At 36.4% G+C, this 25,590-nt stretch overlaps 1 protein-coding gene across 1 annotated transcript in view; it reads right to left on the minus strand.

Moving 5' to 3' along the window:
• The window catches only part of LOC137858227 (sodium channel protein type 2 subunit alpha-like), a 125,130-nt gene that overhangs the window by 89,773 nt on the left and 9,767 nt on the right, over positions 1–25,590 (minus strand). Inside the window, exon 2 of the mRNA XM_068685649.1 lies at positions 18,963–19,048. The gene's annotated coding sequence lies outside the window, so the exon portion shown is untranslated. The remainder of the gene's footprint in view (positions 1–18,962; positions 19,049–25,590) is intronic.

The following is a 25,590-nucleotide window of genomic DNA, read 5'->3' on the forward strand; positions in this document are numbered from 1 at the left end:
ATAGTAAAAGCAAGCAATTGCAATAGATGAATCATTTAAAAATAGTATATGAAAATTCATTTAGAAAAACTGCTGTTAACTGTTAACTTCACGTGATACAATCCCCCCCCCCAAACTATAAATGGCTTTATAGTTTAGTAGCATCAGAAATAGGTTAATTACTGTCAAGGTCCAATAACATATTTTAAGTATTTTTTCTGAAACAGAAAATCATCTATTTTGTACCTGAAAAATCTGTAAAGGAAGATGAAGAACAGACCCAACGATTCAGAAATTATTTAATATTCAATTATTTAATATTCACTTGTGGTATTTTGGCTATCAGCAGGAAATGTTTCCAAATTACTAAGGGTATTTCATAGTTCTTTTTCAAAAATGCACCCTTTTGATTTTAAAGATGCAACATATTTGTGAACAGTGGTAATTTAAAACAACCTTTCTGTTTCAAGTCATCCATATTAATTTCACATCTGGCATTGCATGTGTCTTAACCTTGAAGTAATGGTTGCTGATAGAAGAGCTGTAGGACATCTGAAGAAAATGTAAAGCTACCAAGGGAATGTTTGTTGGCTCAGGCTTGGGCGATGCTTCATGACTACATTTCTCTCAAAAAATAAAAAAATACAAGTACTTCTTGCTGCAATCAGCATATATTTTCCATCTTGAATAAGATTCCCCATTTGAATTTCATTTTTGTGTGAGTACTATCACCAACAATCTCCCCTGGGTACAGAGAAAACAATAACTTTTCATATCAAAATTTAATGTATGGCTTTATACTAGCATAACTCTACATGGTCATGATTAATGACCTACCTACTGCATTTTCATAAGGGTTGGAACTTCAATGTATCAGGTAAAATACTGGCTTCATTGAAGTCAGTAATAATTTCCACTGACTTAAGAAGGTTCTGAATTTCATCCATTGTCCTTTTATTTCCCATTTTTCTTGATTATTCATTTGTTTGAGTATTCAGGAGATAATTTGACAGAGAAGAAAAAATATTTTTATCTATTCATATTCAATTAGATAAACCGCAAACAGTTTTTCTTTGTTAAACTTGTACAAAGATACCTGCATTTCAAACACCTCAATCAAAAACATCTGAAAGCAACAAACCGAGGTGATACTTCTCTTGTAATACTTCAGCTACATACACAAATGAATTTATCTACAAGTTTATGTAATTATGTATTCATATATTTATACATAAATATGCATTTTGAATATTGATTGTGCTATGACCTGAAGATTGGAAGAAGCGTAACTGTTTCCTGAGACTGTTGATTCTTTGAACACTCTACTAGAGATGACAGATAAATAGTTTTCTGTTCTTACATAAGTAATAGTTCGATCACTTTTCCACACCTGGTAAATATGGAAATCTAATACTAAGTAAATATAAATCTACTACTAAATTATACTAAAAGGCATCAGAGGTATAAATGTGACAGAAACGACTTTTCAGCATGTTCTTCCCTTTGACTCACTGTGGAGTATTCCAGAAGTCAGTGTTGCAGAGTCAGAAGCAAGTCCACATGGACAGAGCTACTTCCTCAGATGGTACTTAGGAGTCATATGAGGAGCAGCTGAGGGAACTGTAATAGTTTAGTCTGGAGAAGAGGAGGCTTGGGGGAGGCCTTATTGCTCTCTACAACTACTTGAAAGGAAGTTGTGTCAAGGTGAGTGGCAGCCTCTTCTCGCAGATAGGACAAGATAGGGACAGTGACAGGACAAGAGGGAACGGCCTCAAGTTGTGGCAGGGGAGGTTCAGTTTGGATATTAGGAAATATTTATTCTCAGAAAGAGTCGTTAGGCTTTGGAACAGGTTGCCCAGGGAGATGTTGGAGTCACGGTTTCTGGAGATGTTTAAGGAAAGGGTAGATGTGATACTTAGGGACGTGGTTTAATGGGCAATATTGGTGGTAGGTAGATTTCTGGACTAGATGAACTTAGAGGTCTTTTCCAACCCTAATTATTCTATAATTCTACTATTCTTCTCTTCCATGTCAGCAGAGTTGTATTGTTTACTCTCTATGACAACATGGCCACCAAATGAACAAATCTTTAGAAATAAAAATGACCCTAAACTTGACTCAACTTTACTATTTAGTGTTGTACAACCACTGAAGTCCTTTGTCTTCTGTTGTTTCTGTACTATTGGATCCTTATGCCCATATACTCTTCCATTGAATGTGCTAGCTTTCTGATCTATTTAGCGTAGCACTGTGTCCTGAAATCACCTTTCACCCTGATAACTAAAATGCCTAATTACAATAAATATCTCCAAAGATGAAACAGCAGAAAAAAAACAACAACAAAACCAGAGAAACCTGTAGGGCACCAAGAGACAGAGCTTGTGGTTAAAATGAATGCTGTTACTTCATTTTCTATAGGCAAAAAGCATTTGCATGCATATTTTAAAGGTGTTTTGTGATACTCATCTCACTGCAAAATGCTTCAGTATCTTGGCTGGAAGAGGATATAGAATTATCATAAGATAGTATTAAGGCAACTATAATACTTCATGGGTAATAATGTCCGAACTGTAAAGTTTATTAAGTTGTGTTTTAACCACCTAAGGAAAAATTAAACACAAGTAATTAGATAAAATTTCGATCCCACATAGAAGAGACTGACTGATCCTAAATTTATTGTACTGTAAAACAAGTGCTGAATAGCATCAGAGCAACGATAAATCCCTGCTGTTTGACTATGCTGAACATCAGCAGCATTGCTTAACATATCAATCGTTCCTGTCCCTAGTACATCAGTAATGATATAAAGTTCAGTGCTGTCATCTAGAAGAAAGGTACTAGAGCTGTGAAAAAGATTTTTACCTGAACAGCCTCATTATATTGGGACTTGAATGCTTTTTCCCCCAATGAAATGTTGGATTTTTCAAGAGAGAAACATATGAAAAATGTGTATGTGTACACATACCGATGACCTAGAATAGGAAAACATATAAACAGTAATTTGTAACTGTAACTATCACATAGAGTAGATGAGAAGCTGAAATTGTAAAAAGCCATGCTAGAACCCTGACAGCCTTCTTACAGAAGATATCCAAGGAGGTTTACAGAATCCTATTTTATGCTTTTACTTGCAAGTATGAACAGAGAGATAAAAAAGCTGGCACATTTCATCTTCCCTCCAGCCTGACCAGGGCTAATGGACTTCTGGCTACCAATAAAACAAAAGGATGATTGAATTTTGACACTCTTCCTGTGATGGTGTATTAAGCAGAAAAACTTCACCTCTGACCCTTCCTGCATTTTATGTTAAACTAACATCCCATTTAAAAATTGGTTATAAACACTATCATTTAGTAACAATATTTTTATTTCAATTTGATTAGATGTGCTTCAGCTTATTGTCATATTAAGTACATTCTCCATAGTAGAAGTGTAAGACTAATCTGTTTGTATGGATTAATTTTTCACAGCCAAAGTGGGAAGAAGTTAAGTGCTCTTTCTGTTCTTTTTTTTTATTATTTTTTTTTCTTTTTTTTTTTTTTTTATGGATATATAACTCAAGGAAATCAATTGAAAGGGTGAACCTGAGATTACCCTCCCTGCTGTTATCATAGGTTTAAAAAAAAAAAAAAAAAGAAGACTGAAGTTCCACCAAAGTGCCAGGCTGCTGGTAGTTACCATTACTTATCATGATTCATAAATTGATTTTCTGCCCTTAGATATCTTTAAAAGCCAGTTGGGCTTTTTAAATACCATTGCTTTTCATAAGCTGATGAGTAAAACAGATTTAGAGCCTCCCAGCAAACATTCCTGCTATGAGCCAATTCTCAAAAGAAAACATTTACACTATGAACTTCTCAATTCTGTTTTTCTGCTGTATGTTGTTTGAGAAAATCCTTGGGACACCCAGGAGCATTATTCTTCCTTATTTCTGTATTCACATGAAGATTCTCACTCCTAAGCATTCTGTTTGGAACTGAAGCAAATGGGACTTTCTTTTGTAAGTATTGGGGGAGTATGTATCTGCATCACAAATTATGTCAGCAACACTGTGTTGCATCTTTTATTTAGTCAGAATGTGAGTAAAACTGATAACAGGATAACCTTCCCTCATCTCTGTCAGATATTCTGCTTAAAATCTTCTGCATCTTGAAAATTCAGAATGAAGACTGCAAGTTAAAACGAAGTTAAGTATTACAGGCAGCACCAGACCCATCTAGAAAACCAGACATGAATCCTAGGCTACTCAAGATTCAGTAGTACCATATCCAAGTACCACATACTTGGATGAAGTAGCACCCTAAGAAGAACTTCATGTACCCGAATATCTTATGATCTTAAATACTCAATTCAAAAGTCTTCTGGAAAAACAGCACCTTCACAATCCGAGCTAACCATGAACTGATCGTACCAGAGGTTTACTTAAGAACACTCAAACCAAGACACTATTTAAACATTGATTATCTTGAACATAAGAATTTCTGTGTTGGACTTTGCAAAATTAGCATAGAAACGATAAACAAATGATGCTTGGATAACAAGAATTCTGTAGTGTTTACTGAAAAAAGCTCAACATCATCAAAATCTGTCTCATGAGTTCACTCTCACACATGAATAATTCCTAAGCTTGAAAAAAGAACTTTAAATTTTTTGAAAATTATTTGCTCTTTTCAGAGAAGAGCTGTCTTCTATAAACTGTCACTACAGGCCTCTTTTAATTTTATTAAAAAGTAGCAACCATATAAACAGCTTTCACTGGCATGTTCGCTTACAAATCACTGACTGCTGCTAGCTGTCCCTCAGTAACTGTTCTCTACCAGAGCAGAGGAATAGCTTTCCACTTTCAGAAAGATTTTTTCCATTAAATTACGTTCTCAATATCTGAAATTAAGTGATTCTTTCATGCCAATTGTACATATTTTATTCTACTATGTAGCTGTTTGAGAACAATTTGGAAAAAATACTTGGATGTCTAAATATTGGAAAATAAAGCTTATACTATACATTGCAACATTATAATTGCATGTTCAGCAGTTTAGAAGTGTTTCTCTATAGCTATATAGATTCTCTGGAGTTTGTGATTTTAAACAAAAGCATCAAACAACTTGTTTATAAAAGGGTCACCAAAAGTTCAGATTAGCCATAACCATTTTTTCAGATAACCATCACCACATCAATGGTACTCTTTTGGGAAGGTTTTCTTCTCAGCCTGGAAAGCCGGTAATCTTTCACACCTGTTTGTTTTTGTTATTGTATTATCATATATCTAAGTTCAAATTGTGCAAAGTGTGCTGGGTCTGAATTGCCAATGATTGCTTTGATAATTGAGGATTGCCTGAACACTTTTCCACAAAATGTGTAATGTTGATACCCAAACCTCTAGTGATTTCACAAAGTGAGCACAGTCTGGGACTCTTTCCCTTTAAGTTATATCCTACATAATAAATCCAATCACTAAGCAGAACATATGGAGCATGCTAGGAAGGTTCTTTACAAAACATTTGGTGCAAATAGAAGAGGGATAAGAAGGAAAGAAGAATAATGGAAGAATATGTAGGGCTTTTAGCAAAGCCAGACAGGTATTCATTCAAATTCTTATTCTATCTATAATTTATTCCCACTGGTAGCTATGAGGGGACAGTGGGCTTAGGAGGGATCAAATGTCTCCAAGTATACATTGAGAAGAAGAATTATCCATGTGCATCAAACCTAACAGCAGTAGTAATATTTTCAGCATAGGCCTTGCTATTTAGATTAAAATTATTCTTTGCTTTGCTCTGCAAAAGATTCACAATGGAGATTTAAAGGACAAAAATATAGTTATTTCTTCCTATCCCAACCATTTTAAGCTTACTAGCCAACCAGACAGAAAAAGTACATGTGAACTCGTATTTCATCCTTGGTAGTGAGATAAATATATCCAGACTAACAATTCTCTGTTGTGAATTTAGCTAAATAAATAAGGTGAGTAGTAAGAGGGAAGAGTAAACACAGAAGCCAGCTTCGTAGTTTCTGGTGGGCCCAATGACACATAGTATTATCTTCTAACTTAAAGAAATTTAAGCTTTGAGGCCTAATATTTTCTTCAGTCATTAAAAGATGTTTGTATTTTGAGTTTGAAGTATAAATGGTTTAGTGTAGGAAAATATAACATTTCATTTTTTCCCCACTGTAAAGGGACAGTAGTAAGACATTTTCTTAGACTTTCTGTGTATTGAGCTTTCTAGGGTACAAAACACAGATGAGTACTGATGTTGTTAAGGGATCTTGGGATGCTAAGTGGCAAAACAGCTAACCCAAGGGCTTCAAGCTACTGTTATTACACAAGGCAGAACCATCTCACATACCTGGACAAGACGTCTTCCTAGACCTAGAAAATTTCTCTTGGTTACCTAATGGTTCTGAGCAGCAGACACGTGATTTCTTAGAGGATGGAGAGAAGTACTTAAAAACAGCAGCTGATTCACTGTGATCATTTGTCTAGATGCAGACAGATTAAAAATAAATAAATAAATAAATAGGATCTTTAAAAATTAGGATCATGTACCATAAAGTCAGACATGGATCCTTGCTACTATGCTTTGCTTTCCGAGTTTGTTCTGTGTAGCCAATGCCAAGCAGTGCCTCAATTCTGTTGTTTTGTGTGTAAAAGGTTGAAGTTTTAACACCTGAAAAAAGTAAAACCTTTGAGGAAAAAATGGAGCATACTGAAGGCACTTGTCTCATGTCACTTTCTCAGTTATTCTATATATTACAAAATAGGGTCACTTTGTTGAACATCTTGTGTTGCTTATGTCTCTATCTTGAAAATTTTGAAGATATTTGAATAGTAATAGACAATTATCAGACAGACATTTGTCAAGCCCTGACATACCAGAAGTAACGATGTCATGTGGCTGTTTTGGGCTGGGGTGATTGACCAGATATTCTCCTTCTTCTGCAACCTTCTCTCAAAGTCACAAACACAGTATTTGCAGACTGCATCTGTTTATTTATCCACAGCCAAATTTGGATCTCTTACAATTTAGAACAGTACCATAAGCATAACAGAGAAAGCTGCCATAGTAATGCAGATCCTGAGGAGATGAACAGAGATCTTTTTCTAGTAATAATATCACAAATATCTTGCAAAATTAATTCCAATACTAGAGTTAATATTTAGATCATTAAGTGTCAAATGCAGGATTTTCAGTTTTTCCTCACTGACAAAGCTTTTAAAATTTTACTCAACACTTCTCATTGTGTCTTTTATTTCTGACAATCTTTTTTACTTTGCTGCTATTGTCACAAATATGAATTACAACGTGTGTTTGAATAGTATTGGGCTTTGGTATTATTTTCTCCTTGTTTTTTATTTATTTATTTATTTTCATGCAAAGTGAAACCAAATGTTTTAATTCTAAGAATTTAACTATTAAAAATGTAATTCACTAAATCCTGTGGACACAAGGTCCACATCAGCATGGATCAAAGTCCTCAGGCACAACATAAAACTGTTTGGGAACTAATAAGTAGACACAGACAAGGGGAAATAGGATATGAAATTTTTAAGCTCTAGGTTCCACCTCATGTAGTTACAGCATAAACTGCTCTGTTCACTATCAATCTCTGGCTTCTGATAATGTGTTAATGTATGAAAAGTCTCACTCTTGCCTTTGCAGAACTTATGGAAGAATCCTGATGTGCAAAGCAACAGGCAGGCAACAGGAAGTTTTTAACAACTTCACAGACAGAATTACTCTTCTTCAAATGCTCACAATCCAGTCACGATCTGATCTCCTCCTAAGTAAACCTAATTCTATCAGATATTCTTAATAACTATTCATGAGTTAAAGCAGCAGAGTACAGGTGGGTACCCTAGAATGCTCACTGAAAACTAGTTTACTATTTACAATATTACAAGCTCCTTAGGAGTGCCTACCGTGAATGCCAAAATGGGAGAAGAAATAATTTTATATTAGGGTAATAACAGAAAACAGTGCATTGTATTTCCAGATTATTATTATTTTTTTCAATGCATGAGTAACTTATTGCAGTAATATCTTAACAAGATATAAGAAAAGGAAAATAATAATGATTTCCACTGCTCAGTGTCTTTGAATTATTTTTAGGCATGCTGCTGACATGACACTATTTGTTACCAACCCTTGCACAATACAATAAGAAAGTCGCTGGCTCAAAAAACAGTTATATGTAAAAATATGATGCCCCTCAGTATCACAACACAAAAACAAGCAGTAAAAGTGGTAGTTAAAGTTGAAAATATGGTATCATATGGTTACATAATATAAACAATATAGCTTGAAAAAAGGTGTGTTTGTGGAAGTCAATTAAGTTGTTGAATTTTTATTTATTTTTTTTTAAACAGAAATTAATTCATCAAGTTGGTCCCTCAGCATTTGTAATAGTTACATCCCATCAGATGTGTTAAAACAAAACTACAGTAGCATATTGCACATTTGGAACAATAGAAATCTACACTGTTTATTTAGACTGCTTTGTCTGAAGAGAATTTGTCTTTGCTGAAATTCAAACCATGCTGAAAGCACCTGCTAGGATATCTTCTGCCAAAGTAGAGTCTGCTGACTTTTTCTAAGGAGTCAAGTCATATGTGGCACCTAAAACAACTACTTGTGTAAAAGGAGGAATACACTTTCTTAAGAAACTGAATTTAACACTGAATGTAGATCATGACTCACATTACAATAACGTTTAGTAAAATGAAAGCAGATGAAGCCAGAAATATGGTATTACCGAACAGAACAGCTCTTATCACTTCTTGGGTGACTAAGTCGCATGAAAATTAAAATATCTGGAGAGCTTCCAAATGACCATAAAATCCTATTTCTACCCACTCAGCAAGTGAGCAAGTGTTTCTAAAGTGGCCTTGAGGACCTATTTGTAATATGTAAAAAAAAATATATGTGCCAATTCACACCTGTAGGCAACAAGAAAATCCTTTATTTTGTATCAAAGACATTTAGAGAAGGTAGAACACTTCACCCTGAAGCACAAATTCTACAGTTATATCCATACTCCTCTGTCCTGACCCAATAATACTATTCTTTGATCGGGTATCCTCACGCAAAACAAAGAAACAGAAAAACAGCTGGACTGGAACACCACAAAGCCAAAGCCGAATCTTCCAAAGACACTGAAAATATAGCCAAAATAACCTTTAAATTTAGTAGATAAAATTATCATTTGAAAATGTTTGCAGAGAAAATTAATTTGCTTTACCTCTCGCCAAAACAGTAATTTAGGTTTTGAGCTGCTTAAAATGTCATGCAGGGTTTAGTTAGAATTTTGCTGGGTCAGCTAGCATGGATGTGTGAAACATCCCACCTTCTTCTAGGAATGTGTAATGGAGATATTTTTCCATCATCCTCCCCTTTCAATTAAAGCATTTTCTTAATGATTTATAGAAACAAATAGACTTTCCAAATAAGTAAACAAATTTAATGAGGATATGTAAAAAGGAACTACAGTAATATATGCAGCTTTATACTTGAATTCTACAGGAGATTCTACAAGTGTTTTGTTAGCAGCAGTGCAACATTAATTGAAATGTAATTCCAGAAGACAAACAAAAAAAAAGTTAGTCTCTATTTTATCTGTTTTAAACACATATAGTTGCACAGTTGGAGTAAATTTTTAAATTCAAATGAGTTTGTGCATGGTCCTAGCCTGTCTGCAATTACTATAGTTATAATATAAAATGATCAAGAGACATGAAATGGGCAGAGAGAGACAAAGGAGATTTAATCATTTGAGGTTCTTTCCCAGAAATAAAATTAGAAATACCTCTCCTTCATTCAGTAATAATTTAAAAGAGCTCACAATAAGGTGGGAAAACAGCATGGGAATAAGTCTTAAAATTATGATCAATGAGTAAATAACTACTCAAAGATCCAACTCAATAAAACAAAATCATTATTCCACTAAAAGTTTAGGCAAAAGGTAAAACATCTGTTTAAAATACACATTGAACTTATAAAGCAGGAAAAGCTTTAGAAAAATGCTACCTTTGGGGTTCTTATTCTGCATTGTGTTGCCCTTATTCTACAGGGCAACTCATTTTAATTATTCTTCACTCAGATTCATGACATAAAAGCCTGCAGTTCACTATGAATTTACTTACGCCTAGCAGCTTACTGATATGAACATTGTGTAAATGTTCAACCCACCTCACAAAAACACAGGAAAGGAAAATGCGCACGCATCTACCTGGTATTCTCCTCTAGATCACCAAAAAGGAGAAGTCTTAACTTAGACCTTCTGTCTCCATACAGCCAGAGGCTCTGATTTCCCTCTTGTTGAGCAGCTGGCCAATAATCACAAACCACAGTTCTATAGGAATTAGCAATCACTTTCATCCAAATTTTCACTTCTTTTTTTTTTTTTTTTTTTTTTTTACTTTCAGATAGTTGCTACTGTCACATGTAGACTTCACTGTTTTGAGGGCACTAGCTGCATGACATTTTGCTTTTAAATTCTTGGAAAACATATGTTTGTTCTAGACCCACATGATAATCTCCCAGAGGCCACAGAAACACCTATGCTGAATATCAGACAGTCAGTGTGTGCATATGTCTTTGCTGTTTGCCTTTGTCAGTGTAACCCTGCTTTGTAAAGATGACTCCCAATTTCAGATTGACATTTCCAGCAGTGCTAACCAGGGGAAAAGCTGTTTCATCCTATAGTACCTAGGATGGCAGGACTGTATATCCCAGAGGAGTCTCACTTTTGGCAAGCCCAATGGCCATATCTAATTTCAATAAAGTGGGGAGCAAATTGCTGTAGCCATAATAATTCTTAACAGAAAACTGCCCTCAGGAGAGTACGTTAATATTAATACATGGAGATGACATATCATTGTACTCTGCAAAGCCTTGTTACCAGACATCATGTGGTCAAGGTACTTGTATGCTCCCAAATACCGAATGAGTCATCCCAAACACATACATATAGTCTGTATTCAAAACAAATGAATAATTAAAATACATAAAGAAAATAGACTAAGCTTTTTATTTTACTATTTAAAACAACGGGCTTACACAGTGCAATGAAATATTTATTCACAATGTTTTCCTTTTGCTGATCTATTTTTTCTGGATTGATTACCTCTGAAAGCTTTTCTGACTTCAGCTTTTGTATGCTGACAAAAGGAAGGTGAAGCGAAGCATCCTGATTAGCCACAATGCAGATCAGATTCTAGTCAATCTTACCAGACCAGGAAAAACAGGGAGCATGCGGTCAGAAGACTGCATCTATCATAAATTAGGTTTAAAGGGGAAGAGTAATTCATCCTCACATTTTCAGAGAAAGCAGAAAAACTACCAGATATCACTTAAAGTTGAGCTTTTAAATTAGCTGACTCAGTTCTTTTGAGAATTAGTATCAGAAGAAGCAGTTAGATTTGATTGTCCCACAAACATTATTTGTCATAACAACTCATGCCCTGTCTCAAAAGGGGTGAGAAGAGGTTGTGGGTGGTTTTTTGTTTGTTTGTTTGTTTTTATTGATGCTGCTTTGTTTTTGAAGGAAAAAGGAAAATGTTTTCAGGTGTAACACCTCACTGGGCTGCTTGTTTGCTTGGGAAGAAAACAATGTTGGAAAGCAATATTGGAAGGTCTTGGAGCCTCCGAACAGCTTGCTCAAAAGCTATTACCTACCGTCTAGTTAAAATAAGCATCATTAATCCCACTGTGTTTGTCTCTCTGGATAATTATAGCAGTATTCATTGTGTCCTCTGTATTACAGTACCCAGAATTCAATGCCTGACATCTACTCCCTTTTTTTCCAAGTAGAAAAAGATAACTTGAGCATGCTCTTTCCAGCATCGGTCATCTCAGATCTTTATATTCAACGGCAGTAAATCTTGCAAACGAGTGCTTCTTTGCTGAAGAGTAAGTGATCCTTAGTAGGTATATGCAATTCTTTAACAAATTAATTTATAAAATCCTTTACTTCTATTAACATAGCATAACTTGCAAGAAATTAAAAAAAAAAATTATTAAATCTTAATTTTATTAGTAGCAGAAATGTAAAAGAAATACTAAAGCTTTTAAATTCATAACAGAATTAATAAAATATCACAAAGAAATAGCTAATTTTTCACTTTTTGACTATTATATTTTTCATTATTAATTTGGAGTATGTACAGATTTCAGTTAAATAAATGTGTACTCACTGATTGATAACAGTTTGATAACTTGGATCATGTAAAATATACCACAATACTTTTTATTGTTATTATTATTACAACACAAAACACACTGATTTTTTCCTACCCGTGTCCTTAGTATAAAAGCAAAATTTGGAATTTAAGAGACACACAGCACAGGGTAAGGATGAGATTGAGAATGACATCAGACTTGTCAAAGTATCAAATGAAGGGCCACAAGAGTTGTCTAAGCTCTTCTGCCAAAGTTCCTAATTCAAATTCTAGTGCTGTGCCAAGTCAGAGTCTATAATTCCATCCATGTACATGATGATTCGGTTTCAAAATTTCCCACTAAGGTGAAGAGGGGAAATACACACCTATCCTGATGTGACTGCAGTTTGTGACCGAAGCAAACACTTCAGCAAACCACATATGTGTATTTAACACTTCTTAATGCCATTTTGCTGGTAGCAATTTTCAGTAATCAATCTCTAATAATGGGAATAGTTGAATTCTTTTATGTCATAATTGCTACTACTGATAAAACAATCCAAAAACAGATTGTTTGCTGTTGTCATCAATACATCAGTTCCATTCATGTTGGTACTGCCAAAAGCAGAAAGGACACACGCTTAAAGTCCAAAGAATGTAGAGAAGCCCAAAGGAAATATAATATCAAATTTTTGGCCATGCTTCTAACAATGTAAAAGATTACAATCTGCATAGCGTATCTTATTATTGCATTATGGATGGTTGCAAATATTCTACTTACAATGCTACACCCTTGCAACTCATTTGGTTTTGAAACCAGCAATTTGAATGTCAACAGTTCCTAACAATTTTCGATCTGAAATGAAAAGAAACTAACGCTTGAAATTATTATTTTTTTTAATGGAAAAAAAAAAAGTGAACAGTACAGAAAGTTTTGTTTCTATCCACATCCTCAAGGCCACTAGTTATTTCCAAGCCTTTTAGAGCATTCAATACATTTCATGGAAGTACAGAGACACTGCAGCTACAGAGTATTTATTTATTTATATTTTTTTTAGGTTGCTGGAATAGCAGCCTTCAAGTTAAAAAAAATAAAATAAAATAAAATAAGAGAGAGAGAGACAAAGAAATGGGCAATTATAAACGTCTGGTTTTCTAACTGAGATGCCCATGTAGAAACTATGGCTTGTGTTATACAAGGCCTCTCCTTAAAGTCTTGAATTCTATGAATAGTTCAGCAAAAATGCTCAAATGTGCAGCCATATAAAACTGGTAGAATTTAAACACAAAATTTGCCTGCCAAAGCTGAACAAGGGTAACTACTAAAGATATATGCTGCTTGTATGACAGTTTATGACTGTTCACCAACCTGAAGATGCACGATTAAATATGTATTAACTGCAATTGATTAATTGATTAACTGGTATATTTGCAGAATATAATGCATTATATTTAAATAGAAGAGAACATTTTACTTTGCTTGATAAAGAAGTTTGAGTATTTTCCAATATAGCGTATACATTTCTGGGTAAAACATATATATATATATTTTGATGCACCAAGTTTTCTGAACATTGGCATACAAAAGTATATATAAAAATGTAAAAAATATTTCTAGAAATTCATCTGAAGCAGCAATTATGAACAATTACTCTATCTTCTCATCTTCTTCTTGGAAACTCACTGTCCCTTGAAAATTTAGTTTGAAGGCCTCTGATTTCTAGATTAACTGATGAGAAAACTGTAAAACCTTTTGATGCTTTCCATTTTACAGTTGCTGTGTGGGCCAAAAGACTAACACATTTTTCCATAAAAGTATAAACTGATTATCGTCTAAAATAAACTCTGAGTTTCATGTACTTTTAGTGTAAACTTTTTGTTATCTTTTTATGTTAGTTTATTATTAAATTATTATTGCTTCAATTAGTTTGCAATTGCTTCAATTAGTTCAGTGCAGGACTTCTGTTATGAAGGTATATACTATCAACCATGTTAATCACAGAACTACTTCTGCTTCATTATGTAAACAAGATTTTGTGTGTGTGTGTGTGTTTTTTTGTTTTTTGTTTTTCTTCTGTAATCACAGATGTTTAAACAGAAGTATCTTGACACAGCACAGGCTTTCTACTTTCTGGTTCCTGTTAAGACGTGATGACATTTTTCTGCCTCTTCTACGTTTACTTGCTGAAAGTTGATTGCACAGTTATTGAACCAAGAATACTAACTGGATGGCATAACCACAAAAATATTCATACTTGCAAAGGCCAGTTAATGCTATTTACTTTTAACTTTTGAAAATCATTAGGCTGTGCCTAATCAGGATGATCAGTGAACCCCCCTGCTCACTTCATGCACAACATGGATTACATAAATTCCCATCATCTGTTGAATAAACTAATACTGGAAAAAAAGCCTCAAAAAATACCATTTGCCAGAAAAAGAAAGCAGGAAAGATGCAGAATACCGACAAATTCTAGAACAACTGTCCTAAATCAAAGGAAAGGTCTATCAAATTTATTTGTTCTGCTTCACATGGTGGCCAAAAAATGAGGACTAAGAAAGACTGGAGAAATGTAAAGAAAACACCGAAGACTCAGTCATGATAATATATCCATGAGTTCATTCAGAAGTAAACAAGACAGCATAGTGACAGACAGCTGACCAGACAGAAACCAGCAGTCCTCTGCATCTGCTCCCTGTAACCATTATCCCTGCCCTAGGAGATAACATGCCTTTCAGTATTGCTTCGCTTCCTATTTTCACAGTATCACCTAGCTGTCATCAAAAGGGTATCAGTGCTGTGACATCTCTAAAAATCCATTGCACTTAGTCCACTCCGCAATGCACTATCAGGCCATTTCCATACGCCCCTTTGGTCTTCTCATGCTCTGAGAGGAAGCACAGTAAAATGAAGTACTATGTTCCAGAGGGTTTGAGTGTTGTAGTCATACCTGACTGTAAGGTGCATGTGGAGGTGACTAGCACATTTGTTAACCTGCATTCCCCCTTTCAGGCTGGGCACACAGCAAGGAAGCAGAGTAACTTTCATTGTAATATATTACCTTATCAATAAAAACTCATTTTAGAGCAAATTTTCCTAGATTTGAAAATAAATCTTTCTGCATGTTTATGATATAACTCTGGGAAAGCAGAATGATATATTTCATTAGCTGTTTTTTTATTTTTTCTCAAGGTATGATTCAGTCAACTCCAACATGGATTTGGTGATCAGACTTACACCACTTGTATGCAGAGACCTGAGTAATTTTACTATCCTGCATTTCAAATCAGAAGTATGCATTCAGAATTTCTCTACTTCGTAATATTTGCCTTACAATTATTTGCAAAACCTTTGAACTTTGCTTCTGCAGTGGAACATATCAGGAAAACACCTCTCTTATTTTTAAGTTTAAAGGTTAAAAGAAACCACATGAACTATATGTCTCCATCTTTCCTGGCGTCAGGAGATGTGCTGACCACCTGGAATCCTTGTGGTTTATTTCTGAATTGACAGACATTACCTATCTAATGATAACATACCTTAAGCACCATGCCTGTGACACAACTGTTGCTATTTGAAAAGAAAGAAAACCAGAAACCCAGAGTTCTGCTTGCCTCAGAAAGAAAATTTGGGTATATAATCTAAAATAAACTTGACTCACACAAAATCAATTATATTTACAAACATAATACATTAACAAGACTTCATACTAAAATGCATGCTAATTAACAGAGATGAACAGACCATTCATCTAATCTGCAATGTATTTCAAAAAGAAGTTTGTATAGAAATAGATGTTAAGATTCATTTCAGACTATTTTATATTTTGCATCAGTCACTCAACAGGTCCTTGTTTGATTTAGTAGTTGGGACGTTTATTTTTCTTCAAAAGTTGTAGACCCTTTTACAGACACAAAACCTGTAAAACTGTTGGGCTTTTTTATGGTTAAATGAAAGTCATTTTATAATGAAATTGTCTGATTATGGTACCATTCATGGGGCAAGACAGTTTAGCCACCTGAGGTACAAAACAAATTATACACAAAATGAGTGTTCATTGGAAAACCACAGTTGAATCATTGAAATAAATAATGTGTCTTCCAATTTCTACTATATTGTGTAAAAATACCTTTAGTTTCATTGCGGTGCTTTTTATTGTAGGTAGGTACTACTTGAATATTGATTAACACTGGAGATAAAACACCTTTACATACAATAAAATCCAATGTCCTTTGGAGAGTTTCCCAAATGACATCACAGCAGTCAGCACTATGTTTATGGAACGCTATAACTGATAGAAAAGCTACTGCTGCTCATGGAAGGGTTACCTATAAATCCCAGCCCAGATGGTTGGAGAGCAACTTCACTAAGGCCATTTACATCAGATAGTACAGGGATCTCAAATCACGTAAAAGCAATTCTCAGGAACCATCAGGTGGATGCTCTCTCCCTCCCCCAAAAGGAACAGGAAAGAAATACAGCTTGCAGCAACCTTTGGATGCCTACAGAGCACAGTAGAGTGAGGAGAGGAGGAAAGGGAAAAGGCAATCCCTTGCAGCCACAGAACAATTGTTTTTTTTTTTTTTTTTTTTTTTGTTTGTTTGTTTTTTTTGCTTTTTTGCTTATGGTTTGAATGGGTAGAGACTCTGAAGAAAAGTTGTGGTATAGAAGTCTTTAGTCTTCTTTTCCCACTATGAATCTAAATTGGTAGTCAGAACAGTTATGCTGCTAAATTGGAGGAGCTACAGAGGTATCCCATTGGACAGTAAAAATAAATCCACTACATTCTGACACATTACATAAATTATGTCCTCTTGCATACTACCACAGAAGAATGATAAATGCTTTACACTTTAAGCCAAGTCTCTAATATCTCTGGAGCACAATGCAACATTGCCTCTTGGCATATTCACCACTGAGATGAGTGAAATCTCCACAGTGAACTAATACAGCTGTTCAATTTACAGCTTTAAGATAAACTCCTGAACTTAAATTCAATTTATGTCTTTGTCACCATAAGCCTGGAGGTTGAACCAGTGAAGAACAGTTTCTGAGATAACTAAACTCAAAGCTCAGTATGTCTTAATAAATCAAAACTTTGGTCTAACAAATCAACTGTTACATTCCTCTAAATCCAACCATATGGTTAGCCTGACAATCCCACCAATGCATTAGTCAGTAACTCAGATTATTACACAGCATTAAGCAAGCTGCTGGTGCTCTGCTAATAAAGTAGTTGGACCTGTTCTTACCTGTTCATGCCTAATCTTTTTGTTTGTTTGTTTGTTTGTTTGTTTTTTCCTTCCCCCCAGATAGTATAGATCTTTTTGTGCTGCTCTGGCCACATGGCAACCAGAAACTAACTCCATTTTCCCACCTGAGAATTCCTTATGACTGCAGAACTTCTGCAGAGGCCCTCTGGCAGACACAAACCTGGCACTTTTCCTCCAGCTCCCAGCCCCAGCACAGGGAGTACAAGGGGTACTGCTGAGCTTCAGCTCTTCTCTTTTGGCAGGCAGCTATTTAGAGACCAGTTGGAAGAGTTTAGAATATCTCAAATACTACTCCAAACCATAGTGGACTGGCATAAAACTAGTCTGGGAATTAAATGAGACTGCAAAACCCAAATGTTCATTTTTTGCTAAGTCTTGTACAGTTAGTTATAATGTGCTCTACTTTCTGTTCATTTGACCCCTTTTCCTGTTGCAGTTTGAGCTTTTCCAAACCCTTTGCTTTCTGACAATGTGAGACTTTGTAATTGGAATTAATACAGGTCTTCATTACTGAGTTTTCAACTTATCTTTATTCAAAACATGACTGTTAGTAAGGAGAAGAGATTGGGCATCCCACAGAAGCACGTTTGAGCTTTAAGCTTCCTCAAGCCAAGCAAACTTAGATAATCCTTTCTTTAGTTCGTTTGCTCATCACTAAGCAGGTTCTTCAGTAAGCTTTACATCTTTTCTCAGTTTATCTCAAAGTACATTCTGAACTCTTCCCCTTTTTTCTTCTGCAACACTGTTTGCCTTGCAAAATTGCAGTTGTGTACAGTAATTATGGACTGTGTTGCATCCTTCCAATAAATACTTATTTTAATTAGCTCCTTAACAGATCATTTTCTAACTGGCAAACTTTATGCTATGTGGCTGGCAACGTAATATGTATCTTTTGCACTGAGCTTCATCTGCTTCAATGCTATGTGTTCCTCAAAAGCTGTAATAAAATGCCAACTTCCTTGTAAATTAGAAGAGATCGGAAAACAAACAAAAAAACACTGTGTGGATGACATATTAAGATAATGCAGTTTTTCCTAATGGCAATGTGGGGATAGTAACTGTGCTTTGCCAGTAGTTGTACCTTGCAATAACATCCATCAGCTACTTATATGCTCAAATGTTAACCCTTCAGAGTACTGCAGAAACATTAACTAGTTAATCCTCAGTGTCACTTGTGCCTTGTGACCAGGAACTGATGCTATGCCTGTTCTAGAGAAGAAGAATTGAAGGCAAGTTTCTAAAGCAGACTGCATTAGAAGATGTGATCTGTTTGTGGCAGCAAAGCTCTTTGTGCAGACTACATTCACTGCGCTGGTAGCTCAGCTAGCTCTAAGAGAATCACCTCACAGATACCTGCTGTATCTTTACTGTCAGCACAGACTAAAAGGCAAAAAGACCAGTGCTTTCTGAGTCTAAGTATGCATTGAAAAATAAGGGCTTCTCTGGTTCTGCATACTCTTCAGTTGGGTACCTACTGGTTTATTCTGTAACTACAGCAGTGGGAATGACCCTGCAGTGTTTTTACAAATGTATGTGGAAAATCAATACTTACCTCAACTGGTTCTCTGGAAAACACTGATGTTTCGGGTAATGATCCCCTTGTAAATGTGCTCAATTTTGTTGTGGATATACTTCTGCCTGATAACGTAACAGAAAACAGAGAAAGTATCTGTCATACTCCTTACTTTTCTAAAGATAAGAGGCTTATCGATAACATACACACCACAGAAATAAAGTAGACAGAAGAAAACTTTGGGAAATACACTCAATTTCTGATCTTTCAATCTGGAACATGCACTCTGCTGTATCTTCTTCATGGGGCAAGTAGTTATTTCAGGTACTACTTTTTCACCAGTAGACTCCCTTCTCCTTAGAAAGAGGTAAGAAAGAAAGATGTTTATCGTGGGGAGCCTGCTCTGAAGGGGAAGGTGAGCTGGGAGCAGTAGTAAGGACAGCAAAAGCAACCTCACCAACATGAGCCAGGTTGCAAAGTGGAAAGTCCAGGTGTCACAGCGTACTCCTAACCACCCCCCTCCACCACCACACAGACACACCTTGCCCCAAGCCTAAAAAGATAACCATCACTGGCAGTTGTGATGGTTATGTCTGGCACTGATGGCTGTCTCCTAGATTTGGGGGAGGCAGAAGACAAAAAGCCGAGGGTTAGTTTTAGTAATGCATCCCCCACCCCCACTGTGCTTGCCAAATCACCTTAGCCCAGAAATATTGAGCAACTCAAGAGCCCTTTGAGTTCTTGTGAGACAACATCGAGCTGCACAACAGGACCTCCCCTTGGGCAGGGATGTCTCCCAGGGTTACTTCTGCTGACTGAGAGCACCCTTACTGGTACAGAAAGTTGATAAGCAGATTGGGAAAGTAACAGCATTCTAACATGCTGTAATGGTGTTTCATGATCACGGTTCATAATCTTAGCTAAGTAGCATACAGAATTCAAGAATGCATATAATCCTTTAGACATAACTGGTTGACCAAGTCTGGGACTAGGAGTGAGTTCAGCCACACCTGGGCTCCTGACCTCTGTGGTTCCAGTTTAGAAAACATGGGGATCCACTCTGAGAATCATTGCTCTACAGGAGCGTTTTCTTCATGTAATGTCACCTAATTCAGTACCTTTACATAGTATATAACGTCTTCTGTTTAGTATCATTGAGGAGTGTCTTTTATATAGTGTGCAAATAAGCGTTATCTTCCAATTACAATCAGTTGTACCTTGCTGTCATTGAATCTTAAGTCACATAAGCATTGTTATCAATAAATCGTATTGCTGCTTCTGTCTCCCAAGCAGAGTGTATATCATTTCTCTTTTTCCCACTTGTGACTCCAGGTCAGGGTGGGAGACAATGGTCAGGGTCCGACTTTCCCACCACCCAGAAAGTCTGCAGTGACAAGACAGGTCTACTCCCTGCTGGAAAATTAAAATTGTTCAGAACCAATCCCTAATGCTATCAGTAGGATTATTTCCTTATGATACAACAAGAAATTAATTTCCCCTTCTGCTGACCAGAAGACAGATCCTCTTTATCTCACAGAAGGGTTTGGCCACTCTAATACGTGATGCCATCAGAAAGCAGAACACTGTTACCACACCAAATGCAATGCTAACATTGCGGGAAAAGTGCAGCTAACAAGCAGGGAAATGCATGTCAAGCACAGAAATATCTGAGCTATCACTTTCATATGATTCTGGCTTCCTATCTCTGGAGTTAGTCTCAGTGTCCAGTCTTTTTAATAAAAATCTTTAATTTATAAAAGCCAGGATTTTCAGAGTCTTGTTTCAAAACCTATCTGGACAGTTATCATCCAGAAGGATTGATGTGGATGAAGAAGTAAAGTCCAAGATCTCACCTTACAACTGCAACCCTTATCAGAGGGTTAAATTAAATAGGACAAATGTAAAAAAAAAAAAAAAAAAAAAGTGCATGCAGTTTATCGGAATTGTTGTATGCTCACAGAAAGGACAAAAAGGATGTAAAAGAGACAGCACTTGAAATATCTACGTAAGTAGCATCCTTACTGCAGACTGTCTTAAATCAAAGAATAGCACACAAAAGACCCCTTAAGACATTATTAATTCTACCTAATCACTCTGACACATGCTAGACCAAAAAATCCATTACAAATACTTAACAGGGATAGATAAAATGAGTTTCTTTTATACTTAGTTCTATAGACACATTTAAGGCTGCCCTAAACCCTTCATGAAATTTAACAGCATCCTTTAGTCCTTTCCTTTTCTATTTATTAAAAACTTGAGATTTTAAATTGGAAATTCTGTATTAATTATATACTAAGACTGCAGAATTATATTAAACTAATCATAAATTTTTCAAATATATATTCCAATGACCTTGACATTACTTTTTGTTGTGCAATACAACACTACCTTTCCTACATTACTATCCTAAGAATCATACATTTTAAACTTGATTTTCAAAGGCAATCTCTGAGTCCTTACTATTGCATTAATACATAGACTCCTTTAATTATTATCTTCCTTAGACCACAATGAAAAAAAAAATTTTGACTTACACTTGAAGAGGCAAAATAGCCTGAGAGACAGCTTTTGCTGCAGGCTTTTACTTTATTTCTGTTTTTAAAGGACAGTTAAAATATTTTCAAATTAAATTTGGGGGAGTTCTTAAATACAAACATAGCCCACAACAAATCATCTGGATATCAGCAAAGGTGAAATGTAACTAAAGCTGGACAGGAAGATCTTATGTTGAATATGTAGGTAGGTAGAAGCACCTGGACGGATAAAAGACTTAGATGAACTAAAGAAATTGCCACGCATTATTTCACCTATGACACGTACTGCCTAGGAAGCAAAACTGAACTGCAGCAAGTAAGTGGAGCAGAAACTGTTTACACAAGTCAAGACTCCTAGAAAACCAACAGTAAAATTTGGCCATAGGCACTTTTGTAATTTGGTGTTTATTTTGCTTTGGGGCAGGGGGCTTGACACAACAGAAGGATGTTTCATCTCTGCATTGAAAAGGCATTCAACTTTCAGAATGAGCATATACTTTAGCCCTAACACTCTCTGCTGTTAACAGCACTAAAAGCTGTCTATCTCTTGCAGCTCATCTACTGACTTTCCTGACTTTCTCTTCTTGGCCTATACTGTCAATATTTAAATTATTCCTGTTGTTTTTTTCACTTAAGCCCCCTCCCCCCCCCCCCACACACACACACACCACCACCTTTCAAAACTATTTTTTCCTAAATAACTTCTTTTTGTCCAGTTCTTATCACATGGCCACACAAGATGTTTTGACATCTCTTTTTTCATTACACAGAAACACTTTCTTTGTTGATGCAGAGACTACTAAAGGAGTCATCAGCTCTGGGGTTAGGATGCTCTGATAAGGATGATTAATGTTGACCAGAAGACAGATTTTTTTTCCCCTCCTCACAATCCCCTAAAATGAAATCAAGCTATGTGAGAATAAATAGATCACTAATGTTGCAGTAGAAACAAACCCATTATTTCTACATCCAGATGGCTTCTAAGAATTATCCACATGCCTATGTGAGGTGAATTTTTTTTTTTAAGGAAAAAAAGACAAGTTTTTCAATAATGTAGTACTAGATATAGTGTAAGGTTCAAGTTTGTTATCCACATGAGACCCATAACCTGTGAATACAGTCCTGTTAAATAATGTCATTCTTCTCATAAAGTATATATTTTTCAGTTGGGTAAAAGTTAACATAGCTTGGTATTTATCTTGTTGTAGGGCTGATGTGGAGTTGGACGTGAAATTCATTGTGTAACTCAAAAAAATTCTCCAGGTAGCCTTTCTCTACTACACCAGTCACATACAATTCAATGTGTGCTCCAAATGATTTATTTCTTCTAAAAACAACGTCAGCTAATTTTCTAGAGCTCTTTCATATGATTAAACATTTTAATCAGACTGAAACACAAATGCTTGTTAGCAAGAAGTCTGCATCTCAGTGCTGAAGGGTGAGCAAGATAGAGTAAGTGAAGAGATCAACAGTACAAAGAGTTGTATTACTAGATTTTACCAATACTTTTCCCTTATCAAGTAACTAACTGGACCAGTGGTTTACTAACAGGGTCACATTTCAGGTATTCAAGGAGCCTCAACGTCCTGATGTTCTGAAGCCTCATGCCATAGGCATACACAGGGCTGACATCTCAAGTGATAGCGCTCACGCTCACTATCTGACACTGTCAGACATTTCTAGTACAATATTGTTGCCTGAAGGAAGTTTCTCACTTTCAGCAATGGTGAGAACTGTTTCAGAGAACTCCTGAAACCTCTGAAAAATGAGACATGTCACACAAATGAAAACAATAACTTAGAAAAACAAATTATACAGTTTTACCTAAAAAAGAACACATTATATGTCATGCATTTAACATAAACCTGCTTCTATGCACGTTGATGTGGCCAGCGCAGAATGAGCACACTAGTAAGACTTATGTAGAGAGCGTAAACTATGATTTGCACAGCACTATTGGACTAGTATAATGTTCTATTTTTTATTGCTGTGTAGCAGCAATAAAAGAAAAAAAAAAAAAAAAAACAAAAAAAAAACAAAAAAACACAATACTCCAATTCTTTTTTTTTTTTTTTTGACTAAAAACCATCTTCCCCCCACCCTCCTCAAAGTCTTTTTTTTTTTTTTAAGGCACATTAAAGTCAAGTTTTGAATTTGTGGTGTACTGTCCTTCTCTCACACTGAATTATCTAAATCCACTGCCAAAATACAAGAGCTCTGTATTAAATTATTATTAATAATAATTATATTATTATTTTTATTATTAGTAGTAATAATAATAAATAATAATAATTTGTTGTTATTGTTGAAAAGAGGTCTACACAACACCAGTTTTCAGAGTTATTTTCTTGTATGTCAGAATTTTCCTAATGTGATAAATATGAAAAAAATAGACGCTACCTATACATTCATATAATATAAACCTCACACTGCATGCAGTTTTCTGTTTTTGTCTCTCTCTTATATGAAATTAAACAGAATATTTTTTTAGCAGTCACATGCTAATGACATCTGTTTTCATAATGAACAGTAAGTTGGATAACAATGCCTGTAAAAGGACCAGTCCCCAGATTTCACATTTCATCAGTCTCCTTCTGTTTTGTTTGTTTGTTTTCCTTTCCTTTTATAACACCAAATCCCAGAAACTCTGAGGAGAGTTACAGCACTTTTGTGTTAGGCTCTTTGCAAACATTACAGAAGCAATCTCCAGGGCAGGGAGCTTATAATTAAACACTTTACTCCTAGAGGGTTTGGGCACACACATGGTAAGTGGCCCAACTGATGTCAGGCCTGGCAAACAAACTATTTATTCAGATAAATATAAAAAGTGAGTTCAGTTTCACTGAACTAATTTTAAACCACTCAAACTCACTGTATTTAGAAGCAGGGAAGTTCTGGACTGACAATGATTCCAGCTTCACAACAGCTTTGCAGATGTGTTTGGGGAGAAGTTGATGACAGAACAGCTTTAGCACAATGCATTGGATCATTTGACACCGTCTCCCACAGCATTCTCCTCAAGAAACTGGCTGCTCTTGGCTTGGACTGGCGCACGCTTCGTTGGGTTAGAAACTGGCTGGATAGCCGGGCCCAAAGAGTTGTGGTGAATGGAGCCAAGTCCAGTTGGAGGCCAGTCACTAGTGGCGTCCCCCAGGGCTCGGTGCTGGGGCCGGTCCTCTTTAACATCTTCATCAATGATCTGGATGACGGCATTGAGTGCACCCTCAGTAAGTTTGCAGATGACACCAAGCTAGGTGCGTGTGTCGATCTGCTCGAGGGTAGGAAGGCTCTGCAGGAGGATCTGGATAGGCTGCACCGATGGGCTGAGGTCAACTGTATGAAGTTCAACAAGGCCAAGTGCCGGTCCTGCACCTGGGGCGCAATAACCCCAAGCAGAACTACAGGCTGGGAGAGGAATGGTTGGAGAGCTGCCAGGCAGAGAAGGACCTGGGAGTGATGGTGGACAGTCGGCTGAATATGAGCCAGCAGTGTGCTCTGGTGGCCAAGAAGGCCAACGGCATCCTGGCTTGTATCAGAAACACTGTGACCAGCAGGGCTAGGGAGGTGATCGTCCCCCTGTACTCGGCTCTGGTGAGGCCGCACCTCGAGTACTGTGTTCAGTTTTGGGCCCCTCGCTACAAGAAGGACATTGAGGTGCTTGAGCGGGTCCAAAGAAGGGCGACGAAGCTGGTGAGGGGCCTAGAGAGCAAGTCCTATGAGGAGCGGCTGAAGGAGCTGGGCTTGTTCAGCCTAGAGAAGAGGAGGCTCAGGGGTGACCTTATTGCTCTGTATAAGTACATTAAAGGAGGCTGTAGCGAGGTGGGGGTTGGCCTGTTCTCCCATGTGCCTGGTGACAGGACGAGGGGGAATGGGCTAAAGTTACGCCAGGGGAGTTTTAGGTTAGATGTTAGGAAGAATTTCTTTACTGAAAGGGTTGTGAGGCATTGGAACGGGCTGCCCAGGGAGGTGGTGGAGTCACCATCCCTGGAAGTCTTCAAAAGACGTTTAGATGTAGAGCTTAGGGATATGGTTTAGTGGGGACTGTTAGTGTTAGGTCAGAGGTTGGACTCGATGATCTTGAGGTCTCTTCCAACCTAGAAAATTCTGTGATTCTGTGATAGGTACAGGGG

This window comes from Anas acuta, chromosome 6 (assembly GCF_963932015.1).
Source record: "Anas acuta chromosome 6, bAnaAcu1.1, whole genome shotgun sequence".
NCBI classification, from domain to species: Eukaryota; Metazoa; Chordata; class Aves; order Anseriformes; family Anatidae; genus Anas; species Anas acuta.